This window comes from Melanotaenia boesemani, chromosome 7 (assembly GCF_017639745.1).
Source record: "Melanotaenia boesemani isolate fMelBoe1 chromosome 7, fMelBoe1.pri, whole genome shotgun sequence".
In the NCBI taxonomy this organism is placed as follows: Eukaryota; Metazoa; Chordata; class Actinopteri; order Atheriniformes; family Melanotaeniidae; genus Melanotaenia; species Melanotaenia boesemani.
Window position 1 is genome coordinate 20,394,449 of NC_055688.1, and position 17,474 is coordinate 20,411,922.

The 17,474-nt window shown below is 40.6% G+C and overlaps 1 protein-coding gene and 1 non-coding gene across 5 annotated transcripts in view; one reads left to right on the forward strand and one right to left on the reverse strand.

Annotated features, from left to right (window-relative positions):
* The window catches only part of bcorl1 (BCL6 corepressor-like 1), a 54,311-nt gene that overhangs the window by 35,377 nt on the left and 1,460 nt on the right, over positions 1-17,474 (reverse strand). The gene's annotated exons all lie outside the window — the stretch shown is intronic.
* On the forward strand, positions 15,859-15,931 carry trnav-uac. The gene has a single exon. It is a non-coding gene; the product is annotated as a tRNA-Val (tRNA).

The following is a 17,474-nucleotide window of genomic DNA, read 5'->3' on the forward strand; positions in this document are numbered from 1 at the left end:
GGTTACTCTGCATATTCTAGAGATCTTGCTGTAAGCAACTGTCACTGGAATTACTGTACTTTGTACTGACAGAGCCCGACCCAATGGAAACTGTTGACAGTGACTTCTGAGTATTATCCTGAGTGACTGGGACATTGCAGCAGAATTTTTAAGATGCATTTTCCTAAAAACATGTTTATCAGCACAAATAAAACTGCACGCATCCATTTTAGAGAAGGATTTCAAAGGGGTTAACTGAAAACGCAGCACGTAAGCCTGCAATGATGTACATATTCAGATAGTTTGGATTCATGGATAAAATGTTCCTGTGTAATACTGATAACTTTATCATTCCACAAATACTATACAGTAGATGATGATTGGTGCATTTATTTCCAAGAAATATGACAAATGGGACTGAAGAGTCTGAGTAGAATGGTCACTTAAAGTCTGTGAAATCCACTAGATAAAAAGCACTATGTTGACTGAGACACTCAACAATAGGCGCTCTGCTGTGTCTACAGCAGGGGTCGGCATCCTTTGTGACCTGGAGTGCCAGTTTGAAATTTTCTTCTCAACAAGTGTGCCATTATAAACTGTAACGCACAGTTAAATTATGACAACAAAATACAAAAACATTTCCAACATATATGTAATTTTATTCCATCCATATAGAGCACATCCACTTCTCGTCCTCCAGTTCTGGATACTTTTGGCCCTTTTCAGCCAGAAAGGTCTTGATTATGGAGGACCGAAACTGCCAAAATGAAAAATCACTGTCTTATGCATCGCAAAGAAAACTATCCTTCTGAACTGGAAAACTAAATTAATATATTTATAAAGAAGTTTAGTAATCTCTTAGTAGACCATGTCAGTACTGAGACAATGTCTGCCTTCTCAAAGAATCAGTTAGATGAATTTCACTCCATCTGGTCCCCTGTGATTAGCTCCATCACTTACTGTAGGTGGAGGATTGTGACCTAGACGCTTTGGGGGTTGGATCTTGGTGGGGGGTGCCTGATGGCTGCGGGTGCTTGGTGGTTTCGCACAGTGGGAATCTGGGCTGCTCTGTTGTGAGGGTGGCACTGTGTCCAGTCCTGTTGGAGGCTGTGGGGGGCCTGCGGATGGGGCCGCCTCATGGAAGTGGGGTTTGGCCGCTGGTGGGGCTTGGGTTGGATGGCGTTTGCTGTGGGCTGGGCTGTTCTGGGACAAGCTGGGTGGGGGTTCTGGGCTCTGGTGCCCAGGAGTGGCTCCCACTCTTGCGGTGGGGTGGAGTGGTGGTGGTTGGTGCCGGGGGGTCTGGGCCTGCCCAGATGTGCCGCCATTGGGTAGGTTGGTGCGTGCCCTAGGGTCTGGTTGTCACCCCAGGGCTAAGGGTACGACCCGGGGACAGGGAATGGGGTAGGGGTTTGAAGGGGGACTGAGGGGGGTTTGGGGAATTGTAGGGAGAGGTGTTGGGCTGGGTTTAGGGGTGAGAAAAAAACAAAACAAAATGGAAAATAAATACAGAAATATAAATATGGCTCATTAAACAAATGACAAACCAATAAATGATACAAAAAATAAATAAACTAATAAACTGTTTTTCCATTAAGAAACCTTTAAAATATGACACAAATTTATATTTCTTTTGTAATTCAACTGTTAATTTAACTGTGTTAATATGCCTGTTTTATTTTAGTTTTCCATGTCATTTTCAGGTCAATTTATCTATTTATTTGGTGATTTTTTTTTGTTATTGTTGTTTTTATGTCTGTATTTATTTCTATGATAATTTCCTTTTACATTTTCTTATCTACAAAAATATTAATTTCTGTATTTTATTTTCATCTAACATTTTATTTATTTATTGACACCTTTTTTTATTCACAGTCACAGGCTGTTAACGCTGGGAGAGCTGTGTAGCCCATCCTTCCTGCACGGCTCTGCCAAGTGTGGCTTCAGCAGGGAAATGATGGTTTTAAAGCAGTACAACCCTGGCAGAAATGGCTGACTTTCAACAGAAAATCTTACAGGATCTTCGGCACATTGCTCTTTTAGCTGAAAAATTACACAATCACTGATGACTGTTTACTGTTTGGTTCGGATGCAGTAAGTGAGAGGATGTTCCAGCTGCGTATGTGCACAACAAATGGGCTGAAAGTTCTGGTAAAGTTGGCTGTGATGCTTAGAGAATGTTTCCTGGATAGTTGAGATGAAAACTTTTCTATGTCCATTGAAGGTCGCAACAAAAATTTAAAGAACCTTCCCCCAACCTACAGTTTCCATTCCTCTTTTCCAGTCCACTGCAGCCGCTGCTCCCAGAGAATAACACGCTCTCTGATTGCAGAGCATATTCGAGCATATTTAATTTAATTCTCTTATCATGCAAGTTATTGTCATGATCTGTAGGTTTTATTTTAGGTTTTGTAGTCTTGTCATGTATAGTTCTGTTTTCATGTCTTTTAGTATGTTTCCACTTGTGTATTCTGTCTGCAGGGCAGATGTTTGTGTTTTTATGTACAATGAACGGCTGACCGGGTTATTTCATATTTAACGAGAAACTCTGTCCATGGCAGGGCAGTGTTGAGCATGTGGCGGTATCTGTCCCACATGTGTTGTATACATTTACATACACTACCGTTCAAAAGTTTGGGGTCACTTTGCTATGGGATTCAATAGGGAAGTGACCCCAAACTTTTGAACGGTAGTGTAGTTTCTCACCACCTCAATCAGTTGTTAACTATCCTTTCAGCCTTGCATCAGGGGAAATACGAAAGCCGCAACTTTCCACTTCATTCATTTCCACATTAACATCGCCCACTTCAAATGTTCGACCAATTACACAATACTTTTTGGAGCCCCACGAGAAGAAAGTTCCGCTCTGCTGATGTCAAGAGCTGTCCCCATTCACATCTGCAAGAGCAAAATGATAAACAAAAAAAAAAAAGTTTTCGATCCACACCCATGGTATACTTGTCCCTGTTTCCGAGGGGGTCCTGCAAGGGGACGTTCCTCATCCAGATGAAGATGGGATGCTTCTCCATCTCCTGTTTTTCCTATCTCAGAGGAGATCACTCTCCCTACACCTCTGTTTTCTGCGCCCAAGCAGGATGCTCTTTCTCCACCTCTGGTTCCTGTGACCAGAGAGGTTGATCTTCCCCCACATCTGGTTCCTGTCTCCCACGGGGTCGCTCCTCCGCCCCCTTGGTTCTTGGTCCTGGCAGGGATCGCTCCCCCTCCACCCTTGGTTCTTGAATCTGAGGGGTTGCTCCTGAGGGGATTGCTGCTCACTAGGTGCCCTGTGGTTTGCCAGAGCTGATCCTGCTACTCTGTCATCTGGTTTCTGGCTGCTCTTCGTTGCAGCCTCTGAATGCCCTCCAGAGCCCAGTCTCCTGCTGTCACAACCCCCGGGCAGCCCCCTCGATCTCATCTCCGTCTCCTGTCAGTGTGACCTTCCAGCCACCCTCCAGAGCCCTGTTACCAGAACAGTTTGTTTTGGCAACATGCCAATAGTGTTTGATTATGGATTTTCTTGTGCTGCATTTAAATCTTGCGCCCGCAATGTTGCTGCAGGATGTGCAGTGATTTCCTTCACTGCCAGTCTGTTCGCCATCACTTTTACCACATGATCCTGTTGTCACAGCTCCAGAACCTGGTAGGGATCCAAGGTACTGCATTAGACTGGTTCAGGTCTTATTGATGGATAGAACCACGTGTGTCATTATAGCTGGCTTCAAGTCTGTTATGGATCCACAGGGTTCCACAGGGCTCAGTTTTGGGGGACCTCATTTTTTCATTATATCTGCTTCCTTTAGGGTTCATCCTGAGAAAGCATGGCGTATTTTTCCATTTGTATGCCGATATGCAGATATATCTACCTACCTCTAAAAATAAAGGATGCCTTTTCTCTTATGCCTTCATGACATCAAGGAGTTGATGGCCCTGAATCTTCTGAACTGTAATGAGAAAAAAAACAGCAGCTATAGTGTTTGGGATGAATGGTTCCAGCGACTCCTTCCCGGTTGATCTGGGCCCCTTATTTAGCTTTATAAAACCAACTAATTTAGGTTTTAAATTGGACAGTGATTTTAAACTCAATGTCAGGGACACAACACATAAAGAGCCTTTATGGATGACTAAACATCGGTTCCAGGGTGCAGGTAGCTCCTTCAGGGGCTTAAATGGCTCATTCAGTGGGCAAGGATGAGCTTCAAGCCCACTAAGTCCAGGTCTCTGGTCCTGAAAAAGGGCAAAGTATCACTTTGCCCTTTGTTTTGGGAGGGACCAAAATTCCATTAGTGACTGGAAAAACCTGTAAAGACTCTGGGGAAGACTTTTGACAGCTCCCTGAAGGACTCAGCAGCCATACATTAAACAAAGTGCGACCTGGCAACCTAGCTCACAGACACTGACAAATCTGGTATTCCAGGAAAATTTAAAGCCTGGATCTACCAGCAAGGAGTCTTGCCTAGAATACTCTGGCCCCTTCTATTCTACGAGGTACCACTAATAACAGTGGAGGCACAACAGAAGTCCATCAGCCAGTATCTCAGGAGATGGCTGGGGCTACCACAGTCCCTGAGCAGTATCGTCCTGTAGGGCTGGGCAATTAATCAAATTTTAATCGCAATTATGATCTGGGTTTTCAACGATCATAAAAATGAAATGGTCCGATTATTTTTTGTCCTTTGATTTGTGCTGTTTTCAAATCGAGCACAGCTGTCACTGCAGCGCTTTGGTGCAGACACCTCCCACAGCCCCGACCGCTTTAGTTTTATTCAGAACGAGTTGCAGACACCTGGACACATGGGAGGCGGCGTCGCTCCTTCTCCATCTCCATTTTCTATGTAAACTTGCGCGAGGAAGCGAAAATCGCTGCCCTCCTCCAGCCAAGCGACAGGCGACAGTCGTGCATGTAAAATGTTACGTTCGTGCACGCAGACGTGCACACGTGGGCTTGCGACGCAACACAAAAAAATAGAAAAATGTTCAATTTTTGTGAGTCGCAACTAAATAATCCACCAGCTCCCAGAGTTACAGAGAGACAAACGTTATAAACAAACAGAACTTTTTTCTCAATTAACACAGTGAACAATCTGGGATTTAAGAAACTCATCAACACTTTGGACAAACGGTATCACTGCCATCTCAACACCATTTGAGTGGACTGTCTCTTTCTTCCCTGCATGATGAGTGTATGAGGGTGTTGTGAAAGACGTGGTGACAGTCCGATGTTTCGCCACCGCTACGGACCTGTGGTAAAGCCGCACCAGAGCCGTATAGAAATGTTGCGCTACATTTTATTGACGCAGATTTCAACGTGAAAACGAAATGTCTCCAGACTATTTTTTTCCAGATCACACCAGGCAGAACATAGCTGCTGGTCTGAGACAAACAATAGCTATGGGGACCTGGTGGAAAGAAAGTAGTCGGCATTACTACAGTAAACACTTCAAATGTCACCCCCCCCCTCCCCCCCAACCTCTTATCTATAATTGTGTTAAATAATCGAGATCTCAATTTCAATCAAAATAATTGTGATTATCATTTTTTCCATAATCGAGCAGCCCTATCGCCCTGTACAGCCATTCCACCAAACTGCAGCTTCCTTTCAGTGGACTAACAAAGGAGTTTAAAGTCATCTGCTCCAGAGAGGAGTTGATGTATAGGGACTCTGCAAATGTCAGAGTTGCATCAGCAGGAATTCTTGTGAAGACCGGGAGAAAGTGGCAAGCACATGAGGGCATCACCATAGCAGAGGCACGACTGAGACACAAGACGCTGTTGGCTCCATGGCAAGGGGGTGAGCAGGTTTTTGGTGTTTTCAAAAACTGCGGAATGACTTGCCCGTGGAAAGGAGAGGTGCCAGCTGGTTCAGGACAAGATTCAAGCAGAAGTGGAGCTCTCTCGGCCTCTCTTCCCTTCATCTCATGGGTGGCTGTGGTTTGGCGCAGCTAAGCCTTCTGTCTTGGCATGCTGTGGGTGACGGCCAGTCTTCTGCGTGCAGAGTGGCTGGCTGCTGAGGCATGGAAATCAACTGCTCTGTGGATGCTGTGCTCGCTGCTAAAAGTCCCCTCCGATCACAGTACAATTGAGCTGCGACATTTGAAACTCCTCTGCATGCTTTCCGGGGCTGTGCCCATGCCAACAGAGTAAGGCGGCAGGTCTTGGGCTGCTTGGGCTGCTTTCCGCCACCACTCCTTGGAAGAATGCTGCTGTTTTGGCTCTGTGTAGCTTTATGCTCTGTCTGTTCGGCCTCCATTCTGCTCGGTTCGGTTCTGATGTGGGCTTGTTGGCTGTCCACTGCACGAACCGCATTGACTCTGCTTGGCTGCCAAAGCATGGACTAATTGGCCAAGCAGGCTTATGCTGTTTTAAATTAATTTTCTCTGTTCGCATTAATTTGTTTATTTAGTTGCATGAGTTCGTATTGGCTTCTTATTGTCTGTTGCATATTGATAATTTTGCATGTCTGTATGTTAAACGGGGCTGCTTTGCAGCGTAAAGTCCCTCAGTGGCGTAGCTGGTTGCCTTTTTGTGCTGTGCACTGCAACCCTGTTCTATTACATATGAATTTGATGGGAGTGGGAAGAATCCCGCAAGGTCACCTAAGCAGAGCTTTAAAAGGCTGAAGCATCATACATCAAGTTTTTCATCCAATCAGTCTACAACATCCTACCAAGCCTGGCCAACTATGCACACTTGGGACCTAGCCGACACCCCTGAGTGCAAGTTATGCCAGAAGAGGGGAACCCTAGAACACATCTTGAATTGCTGCCCAAAAGCGCTCGGAGAGGGATGATACCACTGACACCATGACCAAGTTTTAAGAACTTTGGCAGACTCCATCTGCACAGCAATCAGGCTCAGTAAAACTCAGGCTGCCCCCAAATATTCAAACGGGACAGGAGGCTCACCAACATCAGCCAAGCTCTGCAGGGGAGCTGGCAGCTTCAAGCAGACCTCAGAAAACAGCTTAAGTTTCTGGTCAACATCACATCTACGTCTTTCCACCCAAACATGATATTAACATCAGTGTCTACTAAGCAAGTAGTTCTTCTGGAACTGACTGTGCCCTGGGAGGACCAAATGGATGAGGCCAATGAGTGTAAGAGGGCTAAGTATGATGAGCTCATTACAGAGTGCCAGAGTAATGGCTGAAGAGCCCGCTGAGAGACAGTCAAGGTCAGGGGCCGAGGCTTTGCTGGCCATTCTCTACTGCTACCCATACTCCTTGGAATCAAACTACTGCGATCTAGGAGAGCCATCAAGAACACTTTAGAGGCCGCAGAGAGGGATTCCAGGTGACTGTGGATCCATAGGGGATCCGTGGAAAAAAACACCACCTGGACACAAGGCAGGGACAGATACCCCCTGTCTGGGTCACCCGGGCAAGAGTGTATGAAGATTAAAGACCCGAAACACCCTATGACCCCGGGTTCTTCACCGATGACATGTCCAAGTAGCACAAGAAGGTGTATACAACTCTAAACTAGACCGCCAGATTAAATTGGTGGTAAAGTATAACTTTTTCAACCTTTGTCAACTCACTAAGGCAAAATCATTTTTAAATGATCTGCACTTTGAGACAATAATTCATGCCTTCATCACTTCCCAGCTGCATTACTGTAACACACTTTATCTTGGAGTCAACCTGTCATCTCTCTTGTGTCTCCAACTCATCCAAAATGTTGGTGCTGGTCTTCTGGTTGGAGCGCTTAAGAGATACCACATTATGACTATTTTAGCATCGCTTCACTGGCTGCCTGTGCATTTTTAAGATTCTTTTATTTGTTTTTAAACACTTAAATGGTCTGGTCCCGCTTTACCTCTCTGAGCTGCTTTTGGCGACGCCTCAGTTCAGCTGACCAGCTCCTTTTGGAGGTATACCGAGGTCTATGCAGAAGCTCAGAGGGGACAGAGCCTTTGCGATCGCTGCTCCTAAACTGTGGAACTCTTTGCCACTACAGGTTAGAGAAGCCCCATCCCTGTCCGTTTTTAAAACCCGCCTGAAGACCCATTTTTATGACCTGGCTTTCGATTTAACATGAGACTCTTGCTTTTATTGCTTTATTGTTTTTAGTGTTTTATTGTTTTATAATTTTACTGCTATTGTGTCTGTTTTTACGTTGCATTTTATTTTACTTCTAAATTTTTTGCTTCTATGCTGTGTTTGGCATTTTGTTTCAACTGACATATTAAAGTGCTCTATCTATAAATTTGAGTTGAGTTTTGTTTTCTATATACAGAAAAGACTGTATACAGTCCTTTTGCATACCCCTTGATTTCCTATTCACCTTGCGAATCCATTGTAGTCTTCATGTCATTTACCTGTTGTGTTTCATGGTTGGTCTGTGAATAAAACCTTCATTCTTTCGCTGGTCTGCCTTGTGAGCCTGCATCCCTGACAGTTTCCCTCACTGGTAAGGACAAGTATACAGAAAAAATAAATAAATTCAACTACATGGTAATTTTTTTTATTTGATTAAACAATACAGCTCTCGTTGGCCATGGTTAGATGTTTTTAAATTTGGAATTAATTACTTAGAATTAAATCATTCGTAATTAAAGTATTTCCTTTATGTTTACATGGAAATAGTAATTCCGAATTGAGGTTTACATAGAAAACATGTTTGATCGCCTTTATTCAATTCTGGTTAAGGTCTGGGGGTTGGGAAGGGTTCTGATTGAACAGGGGGTGGATGTGACGTACTTACATCTACCAGACGAAAACAAACTCCAGTTCCTGCTTCCTTTCTTTTAGGCTACAACATGAAAGACCACATAGTAAGCAGTATTTTCGCCTTGATTTTAAATATAGTTTTTAAAGCAAAGGCTTGGCATTAGCATACAACTTCAGTTTCGTCAGCTGAGGCGAAGTGAGATAGAGTACCATATGTGTGTCATTAATTAAAGAAAAGGGAACGAGTGTGCACGGAACAACCAGAATTAATTTAAAGCGTAATGAACGTATACATGATCGAAGAATTATTAAATTCAGATTTAAAATCAGAATAGACCAGCCACTGACTTCAGGTTTAAGTTTAATTCGGAATGGTCATTTTAATTTGTAATTGGGTGTTTATGAAAGCATTTTAAGTGCTTTTAAAGAGGGTTTAATTTTTATTCTGAGTAAAAGGGGAATTAAAACTCGTGCAAACGTGGCCATTGTCCCATTGTACCAGTGGTCAGGACAGGGCGCACTGCACCCCAGCAGTCGTGGAGTTGGTTTCTGATGCACAGCCTCTGAGATGCATTATGAAGCGTGCCGCAGCACCCTGTGCGAGTTTCCCAATTGAGTAACTGAGCCATTTTTATTTAGTTCAGTTCAGTCAAGTAAATAAGATCATTTTTACATTATTATTATTATTATTACAGTGAAATTACTAAATTTTTTCATAAAACACCGCTGGGCCATGTAATGTATCTCAGAGGCTGTGAATCGATGTTATTAAATTTTTATTCACTTTTATTCAAACTGTACAAAGCAAGTACAGCTAACGGATGTATGAATAACACCGCTGCTAAGTGATGTAGAGCTGAAATAGAGGACAAAACTAAGAAGATGATGCTCCAAGCTGACCTAGAACACCCTCTCTGCGTCCACACCAAGCAGTAAACAGTCATCAGTGAATGTGTGATTTTTTTTCAGCTAAACGAGCATCATGCCAAAGATACTGTATAGTCTCCTGTCGATAGTCAGCCATTTCATTTCTACTGGCTTAAAACCTTCATTTCCTGAAGCCACACGTGGAAGAGCCATGCAGGAAGGATCGGGTGGACAGCTATCCATGCACTAACAGCCTGTAACCGGTTCAGTGTTGACTGACCATTAGGCGAGGATCTGCCCCAAGGACATGCCTTGAAAGCCCACCCCACCCTACATTTGCATAATGAGGCAGAAATGCATGCAGAAATATAAAAAGGAGACAGAGAAATGTAAAAAGAAGACCCAGAAATAAATATGCTCGGAAAGATAAAAAAAGAGGAAGACAATGTCAGATCGGAAATAATGAAGACGTAAATATGACTGTGAATACAAAAAAGTGTAAATAAATAAATAAATAAAATGTTAGATGAAAATAAAATACAAAAATAAACTATTTTGTGGATAAGAATATGTCAAAGGACAATAATACATAAATAAATACTCACATAAAAATAAAGGAGAAAAAAATAAATAAAACAAAATGACCAAATAAATCCATTTTACTTAAAATGACATGGAAAAGTAAATAAATAGGAATATTAAGTTAAATTAAAACAGTTGAAAATGACTCAACCCTTGGTCTACAGAGTCACCAGAATCACCAGTGTGACCAAGAAAATAGACGTATAAAATGGTTACAGGCAACAGCTGTAAAATAATGGTAGTTGCTGTAATAATGGTAATTTTCTACAACTGCACAGTTGTAGAAAATTTGTAGAAGACTGGATGTCATATTAGCTGTTTAGAACTTAATATTTAAATAACTGATGCCCACAATGCAGAAGAGTACAGCAAAGAGTTTTCAGGTAGCTCTTTCCAAGTTTGTAACAGCAAAGGCAAGAAATTGTGAAATTAGAAAGTGATAGGACAGACTTAATTTCCCAGAATACCTTGCTGTATCAAAGTCTTCAAAATGATTGTTTAAAGGAGTCATCACCCAGAAATTGTACTTTTTCAAGTTAAAGAATGTGTATTGGTGTTGAACTGAATTATTAACTTCCCCGAAAGCCTTTTGTAAGGTCAATTTTTCCGTCTGGGCCCTTTACTCTGGTCGTGACCTCACACGTGAAGATAAAAAAAACCCAGTTTTGATCGTACTTTGTGTGGTGTGCTCCGAAAAAGTAATCACGGAACAACCCGCACATGACAATGATGTCCAGCAACTCATCTACAACCTAGTCCTCTGAGCCGGACAAACGTTGAAACGTAGAAGAAGAAACATAGCAACAACTGGCAAAAAACGTAGAAGAAGAAACATAGCAACAATCTGAAAACACAACACACAGCATGGAAGGGGATATATAGGACAAGGGAATGATGGTGGTCTTGGGACTATTGTTAACAGAAAAAGCCAGAACTGAAAAAGTAAAGCCAGAACTGAAAAAGTAACAGGCTGGAGACGGCGTGAACACGGACTTTGTTTACTTCCTTGTTCCTTAGCCAGCTCGCTCGATGATTGGCTACATTCCGTGCCACATCACCACCCACGCAGTCACAATGCATGAGTCGTCGGCGTTCTTCAGAAATCGGCACTGAAATATTAAACATGTTCAATGTTCCCAATTGTCGGCTACGACCCGTTTCGGAGTGGATTATTGGAGCAAATCGGCTCGTAACACACCACAGACCAAATGATGATTGGACAGGGAAATCTCACAATGATCGGGCGTTTGAAGTCCGAGGTCAGGAAGAACCAAAGGAAGGACAAAAACAGCCCAAATATCGTTATGTGTGTACCAGGCATAAGCTGTAGATGTTTTGGAGTCTGACACACTGTGAATGCATTGGGCCAGCCCCCCTTCCAACTCTGGCCTACCTGCGGCCAATCAGAGTGCACCTCATTAACATTAGTCAAAAGCTTGTATGAACTCTCACGAGACAAAGTTGTAGTATGAGCAAAGGGTCAGAACAAGCTCTGTGTTTGATTTTTTTTTTTTTATAAGTTTTCAAAAAATATTTAAAGACACCTAGAGGACAGTGGATACAAGAAAAAAACAGGTGATGACACCTGTAAACATATCAGACATTTTGTTTAGACCACACAGTGAAATGAGCTAATACATTACACTTTACTCATGTGAAATATGTGATATATTAACTTATACCATACTCCCTTTGAAATACAATGACTGTCTAATCACACTATTTCTCATTTGGTTGTGCAAGTCTTAATAATGAATGCTGAAATCATGTGAAGCCAATTTAGCCTTGGAGGCAGTAGTGTATTGTGTGTAAGGCAAGGTAAGGCAAGGCAAGGCAGTTTATTTATATAGCACATTACATGTACAGGACAATTCAAAGTGCTTTACATAAAACATTAAAAGGATTACCGATGGTGCAAAGAAAGCATTCAGAAGTAGTAAAAAGGCAGCTTCAAATAGCAAAAATCACAATAAAATCAAAAACGACATTAATTATATTCTTTAATTTTGAATTTTGTAAAAGCTGCCATGGATTGACACCATTACTGTATAATCATCACACAATTTTGTATCAGATGTTTGCAAATGAACTTATAAACTGTGCTGATGCATACTGAAAAGTAGTCCAATCTGTCAAAATCCATCTGTTAAGCTTTGTATCCGTCTGAAATAAATCTTTTAAAAAAATCCATGAAAAGACATCAAAAGTGCATGCAAGATAGCCCAATACTCTCACGATACTATAAGCCTTTCGCAAAAAAAATCTGCAAAATTCTTAAAACAAGAAGTTAAGCTGGGCACACACATAAAAATTATTGGGCTGTTTTTGTCCATATTTTCCCCCTTCCCGACCAAGGACGCCAAACGCCTAAATATCTTAAGTCTTGTAAGATTATCCTATAAAATTATCCTGTGGTCCGAGGTGTGTTAAGAGCGAATTTGTCCTGAATATCGGCTCCGAAATGGGTCATGGCCGATAATCACAAGAATTAAACATGTTGAATATTTACGACCAAAAATCTTTATGTGTGGGGAAAGCCGACGACTCCTGAGTTGTGACTCTGTGGATTGTGACGTGGAACAGAATGAAGCCAATCCAGAGAGCAAGCTGACTGAGGAGCAAGGAAGGATATAAAGTCAGTGTTCACGCTGTCTCCAGTCTGTTAATGTTTTCAGTTTTGGATTTTTCTGTTAGCCATAGTTGCAAGACCACCATCATTACTTCATTGTTGTGTTGTGTTTTCCGGTTGTTTCCATGGTTCTTCTTCTCCGTTTTTCCAGTTGTTGCTGTGTTTCTTCTTCTTTGTTTTTGTTAGATCATGTTTAATCACGCAAGACTTCTGGCTTGGAGTACTAGATTCTAGATCGGCTGCGGAACAGAATCATTGTGTGTGGTGTTCTGTACTAAGATTAATGGAGCACACCACACCACACACAGTATGATCAGAACTGTTAAATGCCAGATTTTTTTTTAATCCTCATGTGTGGTGTTTCTAACAGATAAAAAAAAATCTCTTCAGATTTAGAAAATTCTTATGTGTGTAATAGTTTTTAAATACTTAGCTGCCAAGACAAAACTTCATCTTTCAGCAATAATACTCTCAAAAACAGGGTATTTCTAGATACTCTGTGTATTTTGTGTCCGACTTTTTCCCCCCTTAATGTTATTTTAACCTCTTAGGGCTTAGCGGCTATATATATGGACAGCACTTTATGAAAATTCAGAACATTGGTCCACATATGTGGACATCATTTTTCTCTAAAAGTACATAACATCAATATATGAAGCTTGGTTTTTATTCTAATTGGGTTAAAACATGCCCAAATAGCAAAGAGAAATAAAAAATGCATGTAAAAAAACTGCTTGGGCCTTAATTGAAACACAGCAGCAGTCATGTCAAAAACGTTACAGAAATGTGTCATTTCTGACTTTAAGTCTTTTGAAATTGAGATTATCTTGTACTCATTTTACCATTATGGTAACAGAAATTATAACCATAAACATTAGCATGTTGCAAGTTTTCTTTGTAATTGATTTTCAATTTACATGCTTACTTTATATTACAAATATGATGGTGGTTTGGCTTCTGTTTTCATACATGTAGGTTGTAGAGCTGTGCATCTTAACTGGTTTCACAATACGATTCAATTCAGCAATGCATCACTATGTGTTACATCCTCAGTTTTCTTTATCACTGCCCATTGTTACTTTCTTCATCAATGAATATAAGCAGTCAGATAATTATAAACTCCCTGTTTATTTATAATTATTTCAGAAATCAGTTTGAATGCCCTGATATTGACAAAAATCATAAACATGTCAACAATAATGTTATTTTCAATTTCACAGTTGAACTTTATTTGTCCATTGTCGGAAAATCAAGAAACATTACTATAATGGAACATTGTTAACAAAATTTCTTGCAGTAAAGCAGTGTTTTGTTCCTACAGTCTTACATGTTTTCATGCTCTCCTTTATGACCAGAAAACATTTGCCTGCAAGTATTCTAGTCAATTTGTAATTGAACACAGAGAACATTGTTGAGGTAAACATTTGCTGATGAACAAAGTTCCCAACCTTCCCAACCTATTTTGTTTGGGGACACCCTTCATGCAAATACTAAAAAGCCATGGAATATCTGCCCCAATGGCTCTGAATGTTCAAAGCCTCGGGGATCGCCTGTGCTCTTTGGGTGACCACTTTGGGGGGGTCCCGGACCCCAGGCTGGGAACCACTGCCCTAAATGATAGATGCAGCTTTCAGCTCTACGTTTTTAACAAAACCTTACTTACTGGCCTCATCTGAACCTGTAAGAGCTGTCATCACAATGGCTAAAATTGGACAAAGAGCGTTTATGTCAAGAGGAGTGTGATAAACGCTGTGTAAAAGTGTCCTTTCCAAGAGACTCAGTCAATTCAAAGACTAGAACTGCAATCACTGATTTCAGGGACAGTCATCTTGACAGATATTCTGATAGAATCTGGACAGTTACTTGACTGACTTACTTAATGTGAGCATCAATCAGTGACAAGCTCACACAAATCCTAAAATGTCTGCACATTCACGTTAAGTGCATCTCAAAGCCGATTGCAACCAGACTGACTGCTTAGAAAATCAGTTTTTCACAGATGTAACTGACAGCCAGGGCACTGCAGAAGCCAAGGGAAAGAAATTACTTCTGCTAAGATAAATGAATGTGCATTCTTACATCCAAAAACATTAAGCATGTAGTCACAAGTAAACAGTGTTGGAGATAAAGAGCTATCACAAAGCAGCTGCACTGATGTTCTGTTCTACAGCATTTATGCTAAGCACGACTGATGACCTTGCATTAAAAGAGGTGTGACAAGGATGGTGCAGTATCATAGGAGCTTTATTAACACATTTATAGATGGAATGATTCAGTCAGACATGTCTCTGCTCTCTGTAGTGATATTTTGGTTCTTTAAATGCCACACAGTCAATGTGTGATGTGTAATGTTAAAACACGTGTGTGCTGTGTTTCTGCTGTGAAACATAAACAATACACGGTTGCGTTGAATAAATAGCAGGCTGCATACTCCTTATTTGTTATAAAGCACTGTAGGCAGGTCTGTAAATTGAATTTTCTGTAAAATAAAATATAGTCATTATAAACTTTAATGTTAAATCTGTGAACTGCTATTGTCAGAGAGCTTTGATCTTGCTTCATGTCATGTATATCATTTTTGACAGTACAGTAAGCTGCACTGCACAGTCCTTTTCTCCTTTGTGCAAACTTTATTAATGCTAGATAGAAACCCCAAACCAGATCTCTGCTTTGCAAACGCTAATCCTGCCTAGCTATGTCGTTAGTTCCAGTGTCCTGAGAAGCAGAGTCAAGATTCATCGAACTGCTTTTCCGTCTCTCTCTCTCTCTCTCTCTCTCTCTCTCTCTCTCCACACACATGGCAGTTGGGTTTTCCTGTGATAACTACTATAATGTCCCGGAATCCGCCACAAGAGAAACCCGTCCCAAGAAGGCTCCACTCCCAGCTGAATATAAACACTAGCAGATAAACTCAACGCTGGGTTATTGTCCGAGGCGGGGATTTCCGTGGGACTGCAGCGCTCCGTTGCTACAGAAAGCGGAGAATCGCAGACGTTAAAGGGCGGCGCAGCGAATGTCTACGGACCGTGGACGTTGTCGTTCTTTTATGATACTGCAGGAATAATACAGAAATAGTACATGAAAACAATATATACGGTCACGTTTATATTGATTTTATTGGACTACGGTATTCTATGGTTCCATAGTGTAGCGGTTATCACGTCTGCTTTACACGCAGAAGGTCCTGGGTTCGAGCCCCAGTGGAACCATGTGTATTTTTCAGTCTCCTGACTCCTTCCAATTGTGGTTAATCATCACGGTGTTGTACAGTCAAACCATATACGACAGCAGTGGCATGCAAGTTATTACAAACCCTCACTTTACACGTTTCTAACAAAAGAAATGTCAGCAGCATAAATCTATCTACACCTTAACTATAAGATATTGATTGAAATTTTGTTAAACTGGACCTCAGGACAGATTTCAGTACAATTCTAATACAACCTAAATTGTGAAGGTGACGTTATGTTAGTTTGTTTGGATGGATCCTGCATTTTCATATGCTCTCAGGCTCTGATTTGAATGTGTGGACTTTAAATACTTTATGAATTTTCACTTTAGGATAGTGTTTCTATGCTCAACCTATGCAATCTGCCACAAAAAAAATCATCTCTGTCCATTTCTAATTCTCATGACCAAGTAATAGACATACTTTATGTGTCCACTACATGTTAAAAAAGCACAACTGGGGAAAAAATTGTAGAAGTACTGTTGAACTGGATTATATGAAAATATCAGCACCAATTAAAATATTATTATTTATTTGTTGGTTATTTTGGAGTGTAAACTACTTATTCTGCCTTTCTGTATACTACCAAGTGCCACCTGTCCTTCCAATAAGACAAAACATCAACACAGTGTGTGAATGTACATATATCAGAGAATGCAGTCTTTTTGTTTCTAACTTATTTTCTGACATTATAATTAAATACAGTAGAATAGAATAGAATAGAATAGAATAGAATAGAATAGAAATACTTTATTAATCCCTTTGGAGAGTCCTCAGGGAAATTTGTAGCTAGTATATTAATGTTATTAATTTAAAAAAATCAGTTATTGGCTATTTTTTAAATGTTTTTACTGCAGTTTGTGTAAGAAAGCAAGGAAAAGTTGAGTTATAGTAAGGTTATGATAGCTTTTTATTACTTGAATACAACAACACAAAAAAGGAGTAGTTTAATAAAAGGAAAAATCAAAATAAAGATATAGGAAAATGATTAACGTAATGAATCTGTATCTGAGAATAATTTCTGAAACAATAATAGTAGCCCTAATAAATTTCCTTATCACATTGCTCAGGTTTTCACTGCTGTGCTCTCCACATCTACCAGCCATTCTTTGCTTTATATTAAGATTGGATGTGAACCTAAAACATTAGGTATTTATGATAATGGGTTTCTTTTAAAAAGGCATAGCTTAAGTGAAGATTATTAGCGGATAACAAAACACACACACACATACGTACATACCTAAATAAATTATATAAACCAAAAAATATTAAATCAGCAAACATAACCCTAGTATTTAAGTACCTACAGCCTATAACATGCTCATTTTACTGACAAAGGCCTTCACGTCCACCAATTTAAAGTAAATATCAATTTTCAGAGTGAGACCAATAATCACATAAACAGCTAAGAACTAAATGATTATTTGAAGTCTAGATAATAGATGTTCATAACAACTCATTTTCAACATCTGCCTGACTTTTGTTTATACATTATGGTAAATAAGTATCTATAGTCATACACT